Source organism: Octopus bimaculoides, chromosome 21 (genome assembly GCF_046866305.1).
Source record: "Octopus bimaculoides isolate indiv1 chromosome 21, ASM4686630v1, whole genome shotgun sequence".
NCBI classification, from domain to species: domain Eukaryota; kingdom Metazoa; phylum Mollusca; class Cephalopoda; order Octopoda; family Octopodidae; genus Octopus; species Octopus bimaculoides.
Window position 1 is genome coordinate 29,636,386 of NC_142948.1, and position 20,000 is coordinate 29,656,385.

Sequence of the window (20,000 nt, forward strand, 5' to 3'; positions counted from 1 at the left end):
GATGCACAAGACGCATAAAGATTCGTTTGGAAATCCTGTAAAGCTTCGTAATGCAATAATGGCGACATGATGATGATGCCGACAAGGACAAGGACGACGATGATGATGATGACGATGATGATGATGATGGTAGCAACAATGGTGATGATGACGACAATAATTATGATGAGGAGGAGGGTGATGGCGATGAGGAGAAGGAGCAGGAGGAGAGTTAAGCCCATCTTGATGATGATGATGATGATAAGAGATTCAATAATAAAAAGAACAGGAAGAGTAGAAAGGAGGAGGAGAGTTAATCTCATCTTCATGATGATGATGATGATGATGATGATGATGGTGACGATGATGATGATGATAGTGAGATATAGGAGGATGATGGTGATGATAAGAACTTCAATTATAAAAAGAACAGGATCAGTAGAAAGAAGAAGAAAAAGGTGGAGGAGGAGGCGAAAGAGAAGAAGAAAAGGAGGAGAAGTAGAAGAAGAAGGAGGAGAAGTAGAAGAAGAAGGAGGAGGTCTAATTTCTATGGTGACTCAGCAGTAGAAAAGTTTATTATATATTGAATGGCAAAGCAGCCTCGAACACATACACTTTGCTACCTCCATTCTAAATTAGAGAATTGTCAAGTCTTCATAGAAATTAATATATTCATTTCTCATTTCCTGAGAAATATCTGCAACAGCTAAAAGCTAAAAACATTTATGATGATTATGCGTCGTTTTAATCATCGCAATTTATGGCTTGATGCTAAACACATCGCAGACAATTATTAAAAATTCTTGTCGCCAATTTCACTGCAGTTTCCACTGATAAAACATGGCTGCTGCAAGACAGCGAAATATCCTAGTTAATTACTCTTCTTCGTTAATACGGAATAATAACCTAAATGAAGAAGGGTGGGTGAGTTGCTGCCAGCAGCTCTAGTATCGGTGTTGGTAGTAGTAGTGATAATAGTGGTATTAGAAGTGGTTGTAGTTGTTGTTGGTGTTGTTGTTGTAGTGCTGTAACAGCAGCAACATCCAATTAATTAAACTTACTTTTATGTTATTCTGTTATTTTTAATTCAAATAGCATTCGCTTGCTTCAATTGATAACAAATGCCTCTTAGGAGTTTCATCTGACGACGAGATGAAACGTTCGGAGATATGTATATATGTTTATTCATGTCGGTATCCATACATACATGCAAACAAACATACATACATCAATACATACATGCATCAATACATACATACATACACACATATACGCGCACATATAGTTTGATAAGTGCCAACACACGAAACTCTCGGACGTTGAGTCACTACACACATATCCGCGCACATATAGTTTGATAAGTGCCAACACATGAAGCTCTCGAACCTTGAGTCCTTATATGTATTATACGAATATTATATGTGTGTATGTAAGTGTGTTTATCTGTATGTATACATATGAGCGTTGTGACGTGTGTATATGTGATTGTGTGTATGTGTATATGTGAGTGTTTGCTTGCATGTGTATTTGTCACTGTGTGTTTACTTGTCCGTGGGTGAATGGCTGAGTGGTCAAGAGATTAGTGTTACAATAACGAGATCCAAGGTTCGACCATTGATTGCGGTATGGATGGTATATATGGGTGTTCGATTAGATTTCTTCGAGACAACCGAATTATTGTGAGAAATACTGGGCACACTAAAATCGAGGTAAACCCTCGGGTAGCACGTGGGTATAATTCTACGTCATACAGTAACACGCCTTTGACTGAGGAATTGGTTAAGGATACAAGTCTTCGTATAATAGACACGCATTTATACTGTCATTCATGGAATTGGCAAAATCGAAAAACTGGAACATTCATCAACGATAGTGATGGAGATCTATTAATTATATTTCGTTATGTGCATATATATAAAGTTAGGGTGATAAATTGAATATTAATTCAATTTAAAACCACGTGGCCTAGCATATAAAAAAAACCTTGAAAATTGAGAAAAAATTGTACTACACGTGTATAAGACATGGCCACTAGGTGGATGTCCACCTAGTGGTCATCCTTTATACACGTGTAGTATATATATATATTTACATATAAGCTCCCCACTCAGCCTTAAACCTGCTGACCAATGCTTTCGCAGGATTGGCTGCGTGGTAAGAAGCTTGCTTCCCAACCACCGGCTGTGTTTAAGAACATCCGATAGCCAAATGAATACGGGTGACTTAATCACATTCAAGGAGATATTGTCATATGTAAAGTCGACTTCGGCGGAATTTGAACTCAGAACATATTCTTTTCTAATCAAGGCTCACAGTTCGAAATTTTGGGGAAGGGAGCCAGTCTATTAGGTCGAGCCTAGTACGCAACTGGTACTTAACTTACCGCCCCCGAAAGGATGAGAGGCAAAGTCGACCTCGGCGAAATTTCAACTCAGGACATATACTTTTCTAAACTAGGCACACAGTCCGAAATTTTGGGGGAAGGGGCCAGTCGATTAGATCCACCGCAGTACAGAACTGGTACTTAACTTATCGACTCCAAAAGGATGAAAGGCAAAGTTGACCTCGGCCGAACTTGAACTCAGAACATAAAAGACAGACGAAATACCGCTAAGCATTTCGCTCGGCGCGCTAAAGTTTCTTATTTCTTTATTGCTCACAAGGGGCTAAACATACAAGGAACAAACAAGGACAGTCAAACGGATTAAGTGGATCACATCGACTCCAGTGCGTAACTGGTACTTAATTTATCGACCTCTGGAAGGATAAAATGCAAAGTCGACGTCGGCCGAATTTGAACTCAGAGCGTAGACAGACGAAATACCACTAAGTATTTCGCTCGGTGTGATAACGATTCTGCCAGCTCTCTGCCTTTCCCTTATATAGTTTGTGTGCTTGCATGTGTGTGTGCGTGTATCTGTGTGTACATGAGAAATGTGTTGAGAATAAAATATCTATTGTTTCTGTAGTAGAACTGAGAATTACTTGCGATTATTTCAAAAGCAGTGAAATAAGATAATGACAGATTAGAAAGTTCCTCTGTTGTCCTAGTTAAGGCATGAAAAACAGGCATTGATTTTCCATTGCGGTATATAGATTTGATAATTCATAACTTATCAGACCCAATACAATATACACGCCACTCTAGCGCATGCATAAGTACGCAACGCGTGTATGTAAGTTCATATTTGTGTGTGCCTACGCGTGTGTGTGTGCATCTATGTTTAATGCACACATACATAAATGCTTAGAAATGTTGCAAGCGTAAGACTTTAGTTAAATAATGCTACATGAGGACGAACTTGGCGGTCGTTTGATTTCCAAACAACGACGTTCCGGTTTCAGTACTATCTACTACTCATCCTTCCTAAGAAGTACTACGCAGAGAATAACTCTAATCTTATTGATAATTATTTCTTTGTTTGTGAAAGAATTTACTCCCATTTACGATATTTAATAGCAGTTGACGCAACACAGATGCTTGATATTCTCTTCGAAACTATTGGCCATCGACACTGCTTAACTAACACTTTTGCATTGATGCCCTATTCTCATACATGTAACACTACTACTGCCATACACATTAATATAGTAATCTTACACTTTACTTCTGTGAAATCTTGTATTCTAATCATTCCAGTGACTCTCCATTTCTACCAACCTTAATTATAATCTTTCCGGTTAATTAATTGTCATCCACTTATGCCTTTTCTTTTTCTCCGCGTATTAAGATTGTATCTTATACAAGGCGGCGAGCTGGCAGAAACGTTAGCACGCCGGGCGAAATGCATAACGGTATTTCGTCATCCGTTACGTTCTGAGTTCAAATTCCGCCGAGGTCGACTTTACCTTACATCCTTTCAGGGTCGATAAATTAAGTACCAGTTACGCACTGGGGTCGATATAATCGATTTAATCCTTTTGTCTGTCCTTGTTTGTCACCTCTATGTTTAGCCCCTTGTGGGCAATAAAGAAATGAGAAACGTTAGCATGCCGGGCGAAATGCTTAACGGTATTTCGTCTGCCTTTACGTTCTGAGTTCAAATTCCGTCGAGGTTGACCTTGCCTTTCATCCTTTCTGTGTCAATAAATTAAGTACCAGTTGCGTTCTGGGGTCAATCTAATCGACTGCCCCCTCCCCCCAAATTTCGAGCCTTGTGCCTAGAGTACAGAATAATACTGAAAAATCTGAATGTGAATGGTTATCTGTTTATGTTATTCGCATCTATTAATTTAATAACTTTTTCGACTCTAAGCAAAAGGTCCGAAATTTTGTAGGAGGAGGCTAGTTGATAAGGTGGACCCTAGTATGCAACTTATCCTTAATTTGTCGACCCCGAAAGGCTGAGAGACAAAGTCGACCTCGGCGGAATTTGAACTCAGATCGTAAAGACAGACGAAATACCGCTAAGCATTTCGCCCGGCGTGCTAACGTTTCTTATTTCTTTATTGCCCACGAGGGGCTAAACATAGAGGAGACAAAAGGATTAAATCGATTACATCGACCCCAGTGCGTAACTGGTACTTAATTTATCGAACCCGAAGGGATGAAAGGCAAAGTCGACCTCGGCGGAATTTGAACTCAGAACGTAACGGCAGACGAAATACCGCTAAGCATTTCGCCCGGCGTGCTAACGTTTCTGCCAGCACGCCGCCTTCTATTAATTTAATAATACAAAAAAAAAATGTAATAACTGTTCGCATTATTCTTCTTATTGCTGCTACGATCAACTTACCATCCCTAATTTACATGCTTTAATCATCCTGTAGCTCAGCCGTTGATTACCAAGCAAATTCTATTTTATAGAATTATTTTCATTAATAAAAATTTAAATTAAAATTTGAAATTACGTTTATAATACGTTTTTCCGTTTAACACTTTGTGAAGGCATTCATTTTAAAAAATCCCAAAACGTTTAAAATTTGTATTACTTTTGTAGCTTTGTTTTAATCTTTTAATTTCTTAATTTCTTTATTGATTGATTTCATATCATTAACTGAAGATTATCGACCTTAACTAAATTTGTAGAATATCATTTTAAACGTTTTTTTTTTTTTCGTTAATTTTAATTTTCATTGGCGTTTCTTCTCGATTTAATGCACCAATAAGTATTTATTTGTAAGGGGGTGAAGATCACCAGTCTTATGATTATAATGTTGATGATGATGATGATACTGATGTTGACGACGATGATGATGATGATGATGATGATTGTGGTGATGATGATGATGTCTTTCGTTAAGCTCCACTTGTTACGCTTTACCAATTCCTTGACCTACGTGCTATATGTAATTTAAATCCCACAATTGTTCTTCATTTAATGGTCCAATAATTCTCGCTAGTTAATGGTTTCGATGGAGATAATTAACGTAATCGCTATATATTGGGATCATTCGTTAATTTTTACATTCCTTTTGTTTTTCAATATATTTTCATACCTACCATTTTTTTTTCATCTTTGAGTCTTTCATTTACATCTCCCTAATTTGACATTCGAGTTTGTTATTAATTTTGTATTAATGGAACCGTTTATTCTCGGATGTATTTTAATGAAATTTAAATTATATCTCTACCGGTTCACTTCCAATCCACCTAGATGATTAAGGAATATGGCGCTAGTCACTGAGATCGTTAATAACCTAAGGACTGCTCTTTCTCTTACATGTTTATGAATGGATTCATCTACATTCGCTTCTTTATTCCTTTCATTTACTTTATATATACAGTCAGTTCCTCCTCTTTTCTCACATCTAAAAATCCATCTGAATTCAACAACTTTGACATGCTTCTCTGCTTCATCCGAAACTATGCGGTATTCTCTTTGTCCTTGTACTGACGCTCAACATTGTCTCTCATTCGCCATTTCATTGTTTGCCCCTCATACTGATAATCGACACGTCTCTTAATCCCTTGGGGATCGTTGGGGCACTGCAGCCATGCAGCGTATGTAGGGCGAGAAAACCTGGCGCAAAGTGAAGTGAAGTGAAGTGAAGTGTTTTGCTAAAGATCACAACGTACCACTCAGTCCAGGGATTGAAACCACAACCTTACGGTCGTGACTTCAATATCCTAAACACTAAGAGACGCTCCTCCACTAGTGGTATGCATTTCTACAGCTGAGCGGATTGGAGCAATGAAAAATGAAGTGTTTGCTAGGTCCAACGGATTGCCAGGTTCAGGGATCGAAACCGCGATTGGACGGTCGTGACTCCAACATACTAACCACTGAGCGACGCACCTCTGCATCCTGGAGCAAACAATAAACAAACCAATGAAACAACAGAGAAACATATTTCACTTTCCAAACATAAACCACCACACACATTTAAACGTAAGGTTTCCTTTATATTTGTATCCTCAGATAAATTCTGAAATAAAAGAGAAACGGCTGTAAAAATGGAAACACTGCCCCAGTAAGATTTACTATGTATTTAAGCTTATCTAGTTTATATGTTCTGTACTTAGTTTAATACTCTAATTATTCATATTATGTTTGTTCCACGTATTGAACTGCTGCCCTGCTGGTGGATCACCATCGATGGTTTTTATTGGAACAAGTCGGATCTAGCATTTATTGTATCGGATTTGTTGCCGAACAAATGGATGACAAGAACGTACAGAAACCACCAACACAGATGTGAGTCGGTGGGAGTACAAACACAACGCAAACACACACAAACACACTCAAGCACACACACACACACGCGCATACACATATGAGTATGTGTGTGTTTGTTTGTATGTATGTATGTATGTATGTATGTATGTATGACCGTATTCCTTTAGTTTCCGTCTACCAAATCCAATTTCAAGTCTTTAGTAGGCTTCGGTGTATAGTTAAAAGCGAGTAATTGCCCAAGCTGCCGCACAATGGGAATTGAACCAAAGATGACGAGCTTGAGAAACACAAATTGTTTTCCTCATTAAACAAGAAAGTACGACAAATATATTGAAGTGTGAATTATGTGTGTGTGTGTATGTATATATATATATATATATATATATATATATATACATATATATATATATATATATATATATATATATATGCTCTGTAACATGATTTAACGCTTTTTAAAGCTATATAACTAGATTTGCATTTTAAAATTACTTTGAATCTTCCGACGATAAAACGTACAAAGACACGCGTATACATAGAATGATACATGCACCCACACACAGACAGACATATACGCACACACGCACATACACATAATAAACGTACATGCATAAAGAACCATATATACATCACACAAGCTATGAACCAATTGGGAATGATGTTAACTAAATATTTGTTAATTAATTATGAATAGAGTAAAATTAAACAAAATTAAAATTAATCTTAAAAGGAAAAAAAAACAAAATCACTCAAATATATTTTAGCAGTGGATGAAACTGTAATAGAGTAATTAGTGAAGTTGGCTTCAGTAAAGATGAGAGTACATGTTGAATACATAACGAGATAGGTTTTTCACACATCCTCTCTAGTCTATTAGTATAGTGTATATATTTAAACACCTGTTTGTCAGCTAAGAGGTACATATCGGTTAATAAATGATAGAGCTGACTGTAGCAGAACCAATGCAAATAATCGTTTATCATTCCTATACAGAATTATTGAAAACATTGGATGGAAAGAGAGAGAGAGAGAGAGAGAGAGAGAGAAATGGGGAGGTGAGGAGATGGAATGATGGAGAAATGGACAGAGAGCAAGAGAAACAAGGGAGAGTGATTTCTGAAGAAAAGAAGCAGTATTGCTGATGTAGAAGAGTGGAGCGGCGGGAGAGAGAGACAGAGAGAGACAGAGAGAGAGAGTTAGCTTCGTATTAAAACCAAAAGATAGGTAGGAAGTGTGACAAGGACAAACAGAGAGCCATGCAGACAGATTGACGGCCACACAGCCAGACAGAGAAATAGGAAGACAGAAAGATAGAAACATAAATAAATAAACAGAGAAATTGATAGATAGATAGAGAATCTGGCAGACAGACACAGATAGAAAGACGGATATATAGATAGATAGATAGACAGACAAATCAATTACAAAGATATGAGCGAGATACATACTAATTGGAAAATTATATATGTACTTTATGCATATATGTATATATATATATATATATATATATATATATATATATATATATATATATATATATATATATATATATATATATATATATATACATATATATATACGTAGATGTGTGTATGAGTGAGTGCGTGTTCAAGATTTTGTATTTGTGTGTGTAACGTACGATCTCTACTTTGAAATTTTACATACATATATACATATAAAAGCACACACGCGTACACGCGCATATATGTATTTTAGGCAATGTTGTGTGGGATATGTAAGTCGTTTCCAATGTCATATGTGAAATAAATGTTATCTGATGTTGAACTAAGTACGAAAAATCGTGTACACTACGTGTGCGCATGTGTGTATATCAATTGACTACGACGTTTGTAAACGCGCGCACCAAAATACACACTAATAATATATGTAAAGGTGTACACAAACACAAATGTTACTATATGTGTGCGTATGTATATATATATATATATATATATATATATATATACAAATATATAGGTATATGTATATATGTATACTTACTGCTTTCATCTGTTACAGAGATTTTATAACCAATTTGCTTGTTGTAAGATCACTGACTGGTTGTCGCTTATTTTTATATTTGTTGCGAGCAGGAGCGAAGTATTGGTGTCTGTAGTGGAGGATTAACCACCACTGAGGATGAGCACAAATCACTCGACTGGTAGTCCAGTCTCTGTAAGATGGTATGGTTTCGCACTTTGCTTGCAATATATATCGAGTGCAGATTCCATCGATTAGCCAGCTGGAAAAAGCGCCCTCCTTGGTTTAAAATGGTAGTAACGTTGGTTCGTAGGAAGCATCCAAGTTGAAGTGGCGATAAATATAACTTATGTGTGTATGTATAGTATAGTATAGTATATAATATAATATAGTATGTATTTATTTATAGATTACTTTGAATGCATTCGATTCGAATTAAACTTCGCTAACTAATTTGATCCCTGAAGATCCTTGCTAATTACAAATATTGTAAAACTGCTTGTCCAGTTCTAGAAGTTTATACACAAAAAAAATGCAGTTTAATGACACTGAGTATATTAAAATAAATAAAAACTTGAGATTTATAAATTGTTAATCACCTTATGTGCGTTTCAATAAATTGATAGTACATATTTCTATGATTTCTTAAACCTGCATAGTAGTCGATTCTTATCTGATTAACTAGTGCCCTACAGAAAGCTCTGTAGAATTCTATTTGATGAAATATGAAACGGTTGATATACAAAAATGATAAATAGTGCGATGCTGTTATATCTGAAACGTGAGCAAGATAATTAAAAGCGTAAGATTCTCCATTCTTTTATGAATTTTATGCATTTGTATATATGCATGTGTGTGTGTGTGTGTGTGTGACTATAGGGAGTGGACGAAATAAGGGTAGCATCTTTTGAAATGGAGTTCATTCACTTTTCATATCAACCACCGCTTTTATATGTAATGGAAGTGCTTCGTACAGGAATTAAACAATTGTTAGAGGAAATGTTAATCATTCGTCAACTAATACTTGTATATCTTTGACAGATGATGTTGGGTTGAAGAGGTTCCTTCAAAATGAACCATTTATGCTCCAAAATGTACCACATATATATACCATGACGGCTCTAGGGGGCCAATCATGTGGTACACTCCTCTATTGTAGTCTTAGCAGCGATTTCAAATATCATTAGCTGAGTGAATCTGCGCATTATTAAACCCGAAGATTGCGCTACCATCAGAGAGTAAAGTCTGTACTCTACGAAGGACATGATCAGCCCAAATACTCAGATAACCTTTGGCGTTAACTGTACTATGTAGAACAATTTATGGTTCACAAGAAGTCTTAGTTATAGCTGACTAGATCATCACATAAGAAGCAATGTATTGTAGGCGTAAGAGGATGAATGTCTTAGATTGACGATGTCATAACCTTTGATAGGTTATCACAACCACGTAAATACATTCACTACAGGGTCCCTCAAATTGCAACAAAAGGCTGCCATATCTCTGAAACCAGAACCAGATTTCTTGCATAGACATATTGGATAATGAAATCCCTGTCTCACAAACACGTAAGAATAAATCCGTCTTTGCGTCCGACTTTGTTAATGTTTTCATTGAACTTGGCGAGCTGGCATGATCGTCAGCACACCATGAAAAATGAATAGCGGCATTCCGTTTTGAGTTCAAATTTCTCCGACGCCAGCCGATCGTTTGTGGCTATCTATGCAATGGACTTAACCCTTCAGATAAAATTGTTGACCTTGTGCCCAAACTTGAAACAATTAATGATATATTTACGCTATTCAAATTACAAATTCTGTCAACGTCTTCCTCCTTCATTTCGATATACTTGTCCAACATGTCTGCTCTATCTATATTCTTTTCCTAAATTACTTACCACTGATCTGAGTCTAAGCTTTAGATTATCATGCTTAAAATAGAGGGGCACCGCCGACCATTGCACAGTAGTAAATGCGGGCATTACTACAACACAACTAACGTTATCACAACTCAGGTCAACTGCTGAATTACTCTCTCCATACTCTCTCATCTCATGATTGAAGTATTCAGTCTTAATATACAAATGAATTAATGGTGAATTGAATTCAATGATATTATCATTATCTTCTTTAGTTCCATCTATTTCGGTAGATTTAAGAATATATTTAATTGTAATGGATTGTCTGGGGTATTTGATCAATGATAATGGTATCGTTCCCAAAATGGTCATAATTCGATCTCATAGATAGAACATGAAATAGTAATGATATTGATTGAAGCAGGTTCTTTTTCTTTGATGTGAACTTCAACCACTATGAATATATACGTGTGTGTATACGTGTATATAACTGTGTTTATATACATACATATATATATATATATATATATATATATATATATGTGTGTGTGTGTGTGTGTGTGTGTGTGTGTGTGTGTGTGTGTGTGTGTGTGTGTATATATATTTACTTACATAAACTTATATATCTATGTATATATACACATATATATGAATGTATGAGTGTGTATATATACTTATATATATGTATGTATATAGACATCTACATATATATGTATGTATATAGACATCTACATATACATGTATATGTAAATATAAATGAATATATATATACATAAACATGTATGTATATACAAGAATGTATACACACATAATTATTCCAATCTATATCTAAATATATATATATTTATATGTACACTTATCTAACAATCTCTGTGTATATGTGTGTGTGTATGGAGGCGCGTGAGTGTGTGTACGTGTACGTTCATATAGAATCACACACACTCTCACCTACATACATACATATATACACACACTCACATAAATATCTGCTAATGTATACGTATAAATATTAATGTAAATGTATGCATAGCATTACAATGCATATATATGTATATATATGTTCGTGTGTTTGTGTGTGTAAGCTTATATATATATATATATATATATATATATATATATATATATATATATATATATATATGTGTGTGTGTGTATATATATATATATGTATGTATGTATATAATTATGCATATTTGAATACACTCAAGTTTGTTTTAATGGAGTCAGTAGTATGTAATGTTTTTAGCGATTATAAAACTAAAACGCAATTGTTTGTAAAATAAGTACATCCATCAATAATAAATATATGGAAATTAAATTACTTTTCGATGAGAAACATTAATACACACACACATGAGTACCCATATACTCACTATTATCGCATATTAGTACACAGATATATACATACGAATATGACTATATATATATATATATATATATATATATATATGCATTCATATACATATATATATTCATATATATATGTATATATATATCCATATCTATATATATATATATATATATATGCATATATAATTTTATATATACACTGGTGCATTTTAATATATTTATTATCTTAACGCATTATATATGTATTAGTTTAGATGTTGGTTAATGTACATTATGTTGTTGATCTAAGCTGTTTTGTTGTACGGATTGTCGAGCTTGCAAATATAGATATTTTAAACTTGAGGTAACCTAGTTCGATCCCTAGATTTTCCGATTATTCTCAGAATTGTTTTGTTGTTGGGTTTTTTTTCTGATAACGAGAGATATCTTTGCATGTAAACCATTGAAATCAACAAGTGGTCTTGAGCACTTTCGTAGGTGACTTTGACGATGCCCGATTCCGTGAAAAAGGTAACACATATGCTCCTCTCTCGACCTTCCAAACATGGGAGTTTAATCTGTCTCAAAAAAGATGTGATTCGAAAGATATGTTGCTCCTATTTCTATCATGATGGGTCTTTAATTTAATGGCTATGTAGTTCAGTTAATCAAATAATTGAATGTTCATTCTCGAAAATTGCGGAGACACCATCTTGGCTTTGTGAGTAGAAATTAAGATAAAACGGAGAAGAATTACTAAGAAACGGATGAGGGCAAATGGGGGCGGGGGAGAAGCGATGACAAAGGATGAAGGAAGGGATGTAGGATGGGAAATTACGTTAAAAGAAAGAAAAACATATTGAGAAACAAAAAGAGAGAGAGAGAGAGAGAGAGAGAGAGAGAGAGAGGGGCTGACAGACAGAGACAGATACAGAGAGATAGAAAATGTGTGTGTTTGAATAACGAGAGAACTGTGCCTGAGTGAGAAAATTGTGTGTGTAGGTAGAAATGGGTGTGCGTACGTGAGAATGAGTGTGTTTGTGTGTGAGACGGAGAGACAGAGAGATGGAGAGACAGAGAGAGAGAGAGAGGAGAGAAATGTGTGTCGTTGGGTGGGAGGGAGAGAATTTGAAGAGAAGAGACTGAGTGAAGGAGAGAATGAGTGGTGGTGTGAGAGAAGAATAGGAAGAAGGGGAGGTGAGGTACAATATAGCTGAATTACAAACGGACACATTTAGCTAAAGGAATATGACGTTAAATATTTTAAATATTTATGTTTCATTTCCTTTCTGTTTTAGCGCTGAAGTTAAATATCTAAATGTCTGGCTGTAATCGTTAGTATTTCTCGCAGATGCGTCAACAAGGGTGGGTGTCTTTTTCTCATTGGTTTCGTGTCTGAGGAGACATTAACTACTGAGGTTTTGCATAAACGACATCATATTTAACAAGTGAAATATTAACCGCACCTGGATACGACGCCACATCGTCACCACTATTAATTTAATTCTTTCTTCATCCTTAAACATTAGGACCCATAGGTCGGTCATTGGGTTTCTATAACGTGTATGTGACCGAGCTCACAGCATTATCTTCAACAGGACCCTGCTCCGTTACTGAGTCCTAAGCCAGCAGTTGTTTGAGGGAAGGAGACAAGTCGATTACATAGTTCCCACTCTTTGATTTCTACTTTATTTAATCGAAAGTGAAAGAATGACAAGCAAAGGCCTCTTTGGATCTTCATCGCTAACACTTGATATTACATATATAGAACTAAGAGCCCTTCTTTAATATATGGGTTAGTCGTTATATAAATTTAGTCCTGAAAGTATTTTCGGAGAGTAGCTACAAGATAATATCTACAGCTGCTATGATAATTTTTGATATATAATATCATCGAAATAATACTTTTTCTTAATTTTTACATCAATTCTACGATTCAGTCGATCTGGTCTCCAGTTTAAAAACGTCTGAATTATTAGATGATCCATCTTTAATTTAATACAAAAAAAATTCAATTTACTTCTCGAAATTTTTTCGATGGCATTTATGCCTTTTATTTCAGGGTTTTATGTAGTGGATTAAATAAGGAAATGTTCCAACTGCAATTAATTTCATTTGCTTTCGGCGATTTTTAATTTTTAGAGTTGTGACTATGAATTGGGCCATCGGGACAACACACTTACTTTGTCGGGACGAAGAGACATGATGAGTTATTATAGGCAGAGATGCAGCGCAGACAGACAGAACATACTGAAACTCGCATTGGAAATGTAGTCAAAGGTTTTGCTGATACAAGTAGCAACAATATCTCATCACTGTGTATCGCGTTCAGAGTTAAATGTTTGAAGAATGCTTCTACGTAGAGCTGATTCCTCTAGAAATAAGGACCAAGTACATTCAAATCATATTCTTCCTTAAAAAACAAAACAACCTACGCAGGACATATCTGAAGGCAACAAGCTGCTCAATGGACCATTTTTAATCATATACTGTATATTTTATAATTAGACTTGACCCGAGATAAAACAAATCTTGATAAGTTTATATTCTTTTCTACTCTAGTCACAAGGCCCGAAATTCTTGGCGAGTGGAGTGGGGGCAGTCGATTAGATCGACCCAGTACGAAACTGGTACTTAATTTATAGACCTCGAAAAGATGAAAGGCAAAGTCGACCACGGCGGAATTTGAACTCAGAACGTAAAGACAGACGAAATACCGCCAAGCATTTTGCCTGTCGTGCTAACATTTCTGCAAGCTCGCCGCCTTGGATAAGTTTATATTCATAGAAGTACTCTGCTTTGGACTCCTTTCATTGACAAGGTCCACTGGAAGATAGATTTCATATTAAAAGATAAAAAGGTGGAATAATCACAGCGTGGGAACCCCCGAGATTCTAGGTCTCCTCGGTCATGTTCGACTTGTCTTGGTGTTAAAGAACAGTAACAAATCAGCCAAGATTATGACTAGATTGATTCCATTTCTTGTTTTATTCTTCATCGTTGCATTCGGATCTCTAATGTCGATATTTATGCAATATGTAACAATCCACTCACATTAATGCATATCTACAACATAAGGACATGCAGACACATATAAGAAAATACTTATATATATATATATATATATATATATATATCTGTGTGTATGTGTATATACATAAATATGTGTCTGTGTATGTCTGTGTGTGTCTATCTCTCTCCATATATATATATATATATATATATATATATATATATATATGTGAGTGCGTGCGTCTGTAACTACTATAAATATTTGAGGAAGAGGTTTGTCGATGTACTCAGTTAAATACTTTGTACTTGCCACATATATAATATAATACAGTAGGTTGAATAATTTTCACTTTATAGGAATCTTCTTTCAAATATACGTGCGTACGGTATACACACACACTCATACATGCATGCACATACATACATATACATATATATATAAATTTAATATAGACACCCGTGTGTAATTTATATGTATATATGTGTGTGTGTGTGTGTGTGTGTGTACGTATGCATGCATATGCATAAATATGCATATGTGTGTGTATATACACGCGCTTTATACCCATTTGTGTTAAATATTTTTCCATTTAAAATGGCCGAACCATTCAGGAATTGTAAATTGTATCCTACTCTGTTTTTGTCTGTTATATCCTCAGAGCCGTCCATATTGAGCACCATTATAGATAACTTGCGACTACTTTATGAGAGTAGTTCTAATATAGTTGCTTTACTTTCGATTAGATTTTTTTTACTTTTGTTTTTAAAATATTAGCAATAATGTTGAGTTTATATCACTAAGAAATTGTCAAGATGTAAAGTACAATTGCTTGTAGAAACAATACTGAATATCAGCAAAGAATTTCCTTGAATTCACGGCAAAGATAACGAGAATAGACTAGAAGGGAAAACGTTGAGAGACAAATAGTATATCGGTGGTATTACCTGTAAATTTATACCTCACTAAATACCAATGAAAACACTGAAACAGTATTTACATGAATTGCAGGACACTAGCATTACCTAACAAAGAAATAAATAAGCTTTGTTTTAAAAGTTATATGAAATACTTTGAAAAATACTTCTGCAATTTACTAACACTCTGCTTTTATAGTTTCACGGATAATTATCACATCGACGTTCGACTTTTGCGTAATATATGGCCACCGATTAAGTTAATGAGAATGATTCAGAAATCCTTTTAGTATTGAAATATTATACACCCTATCGGGGGTTAGTTTTGCTATGTTTTCGCTGTATATAATCTTAATACTATCTTCGGTTATTTCGTTAGAGAACAGAGTCAATGCTAAAGAGTTTGTGTCTGTATTTGTTCCCAGAAGTTATATTAAATTATGATTAAGTAACACTATTTTAAAAACTGTTTAATAGACAGACTATTCTCTTTAATTTCTTTTTGGTGGGGGGGATATCGGGAGGGTCAGAATGCCAATAATAAACAAACACACTGGTTCTATTTTAATTCCTCATTAATCGACACTTGGTTACATTCTGAAATTATTTGCTCACAAAATGAAAAACAAACAAAAACCCAAAACAAAAGATCAATACAATATATAACATCATCAAATATATTGTGCTAAAATCTAACATTAGGCATCATGCTATTTACTGGCAGATCACAGGCATCTAATAATAATAATAAGAATTACTACTTTCTATGGTGAAGAAGAGCTGTTTCAAATTTTGGCATCACATCATCAGTTTAGGGGAAAGGTGTTGTTGGAGTGAATCAACAACAGTAATTAACTGGTAATTATTTTACTAACCACGAAAGTCTGAAACGTAAATTGAACTCACAATCACAATAGCTATAAAGACCAACCAATATATAAAAAATATAAATAATAATAATAATAATAATAATAATAATAATAGTAATAATAATCATTATAGTAATAATAATAATGATAATAATAATGATTAGTATTTATTGTCATTATACAAATACTACATTAAGATTCATGCTTCTGTTGTTTACTCAGATTGCTTAAGTAATGAAAGAGATTTGGTGAGGAATAGAAAGCAAACGTTGAAATAATTTTGGCTTTATTAAACGAGTATCTAAATAAGCATTTATTACTGTCTTATATATATATATATATATATATATATATATATATATATATATATATATATATATATGTATATATATGTGCGCGAGCGTGTGCACACGTAGATATCTGTATACATGTATATACAAACACAAGCACACACACACACATAGTATATTTGTGTGTATGTATATATATATAAGCACACATATACACACACACAAACATGTTATATGAAAATAAATATATATATATATTCACACGAAAGCCTACACAGTACATGCATGCAAAAAAGCACGCATACATTCATAAAAGCACTCATACACACATAAACATCTATTATCCAATATATACATACTTATCTTGGTATTGATTTATCACTTTCTTTTGTGATATGCTTTTTCTTTTCTTTTCTGTTTTCTATTTTCATATTTTTTACTTTTTTTTTTACTATTTTGTTTTTAGCTTTTGATGTTTCTTGTTCTGGAAATCATTTCTTCTTGATACCTTCTATATCAACCTCAGGCCATTTTATCACCTTGCTGCAAATTGGACAGTCTATTCTAAATAAAACTATGACTACTGAAGCGCAGGTGTCTATATTGTAATAAACTCACCTGTACATTTTTAAGCTTAAAAGGTTAGATAGATAAAAAAAAAAAAAGACAAAGTAAAAAGAGGGAAAGAAAAGCAGAAAAACACGATGATTAATAAACATATACGTTTAAATATATTGGAGAAAGTAACAATAGAAAAATGATTCTAAAAGTTAAGCGAACACAAAAGAGATAGTAATAGAAGGAACATCTACTTCGCTATTGATTCAGTATCTTTGTAAATGACATAGAAAGGACTGTTAGGCATTTCGATAAAGTCATTGGAATTTAAGAGTATCTATTTAAAAGTTAGGATTGCAATATAGAAACCAACTTAAAGATGTAGTAATAGATGCAATTATTCTCGAAGATATCACACGCGTGCTGGCATACAGACACAAACACACACACCCATATACATATACACGTACATACACTCTCTCTCTCTCACACACACACACACACACACACACACACACACACACACACATATATATACTTATATGTCTAAGTATATTCTGTGTATATGTACATGTAAATACGTATGTATATATATAAACAAGAATATATACATATGTATTTGTATGCAACAAACACAGCACATACATCGTGACAGTGTAACGTTCGATCATTTAAGTAAGATATTTGATCACGTAGGGAATACACAACAACTCAGCAAGTATACAAGATTCGTATCCATACGGATTGAATAAACAAGAACGATCGTAATATCTGCCATGTAACCAGAATAGGGGACGATTTGCCACATGATATATACATAGGCGCAGGAGTGATTGTATTGTAAATAGCTTGCTTACCAACCACATGGTTCTGGGTTCAGTCCCACTTCTTGCCAGCTTGGGAAAGTGTCTTCTTCTATAGCCTCGGGTCGACCAAATCCTTCTGAGTGGACGTGGTTGACGTAAACTGTAAGAAGCCTCTCGTATATATATATATATATATATATATATATATATATATATATATATATATGTTTGTGTGTCTGTGTTTGTCCCCCCCCCCAAAAGTTGCTTATAACCGATGCTTGTACTTTTAAGTCTCTGTCACTTAGCGGTTCGGTAAAAAAAGACCGATCGAATAAGTACTAGGCTTACAAACAGTAAGTCCTGGGGGTCGATTTGCTCGATTAAAGGTGGTACTCCAGTATGGCCGCAGTGAAATGACTAAAACAAGTAAAATAATATAAGAATATACATACATACCTATATATATATATATACATATATATAAATACAGAGAAAGTGAGAGAGAGAGGAGGGGATTGATTGCTTCACCACGTTCTCTTTGTTGTTGATGTGACACGTCAAATCCAGTCACAATTAAACGGAAATTATATCAAACTCATTCCATAGACCCCGAAATTGCCTTTCAGTTTTGTCGGGGGTTGATGATGTAACTGGCAACTGAGCACTAGGGGGTCGATGTAACCGACTTCGTCCCTCCCTTGAAATTGGTGGCCTTGTGCCAAATTTTGAATGCAATGTTCAAGTAGTATTAACAGCGGCCAGCTTGACGGAATCGTTAGCACACCGGAGGAATTTGCGGCATTTCGTCCGTCTTTACGTTCTGGGTTGAAACGCCGCCGGGTTTGGTTTTTCCTTTCATCATTTCAAGTTCGATAAAGTAAGGACTGGCTTTGATGTCATCGACTTACTTTGATGTCATCGACTTACTTCCTTACCTGAAACTCCTGTCCAAACCCATTACATTCGCATTCGTTTCCAACCCGACACGTGTTTCTGCTGTAAAGATTTTGAACCAATATTTGAGTAGTAGTAGTAGTAGTAGTAGTAGTAGTAGTCGTTCTCGTAGCTGCAGTAGTAGTAGCAGCAACAACAACAGCAGTAGAAGTAGAGGCACTATAGACAGTTATAGTCGGAGTCGTAGTTGTAGTTGATATTTTTTGTTTTGTTGTTGTCGAAAAAGTGTTGTCAACTAGTTATTCAAAAGATCTTTGAGCAGCACCACCTTGCTGTTGACCATTGTCCAGTATGTGAATGGACTTATTCTACCACGATTTACGCTCATATTTTTGGGTAATATATATTTTTATTTACATTATTTACATTTGACGGATATCTATCTTGTTTGTTGTTAACACAAAGTTTCGGCTCCTATACCCTCCAGCCTTCATCAGCTGTCTTGGAGAAATTTCGAATCTGGATTCTCATTCCTAAGGTATTTTTTGATGTTATTATTGAGTGAGAGAGCAGGGAATGCCATCAAAGTCACACCAGGGTCAAAGGTACGAAGCCCATTATACCCATCATGACTACCCGTCTGATAAGGGTACACCAGGCACATGCATCCCAACCATATGTGGGTGACATAGTGATCTCATATCAAGATAAACAGCGCATGACCTCGCAGGTGGGCCCAGTTAGAATTTTCTTCTGGTCGAGTAGCCCATCCCACTCAAAAGGTCCCATCGCGCTCAAAAGGTCCCTGAATAAGTTTTGTTTAAGGTTATTGAGCATAACACCCATGTTTCCAAAGGTGAATTATTCAAACCCCACTATTATTATTATTA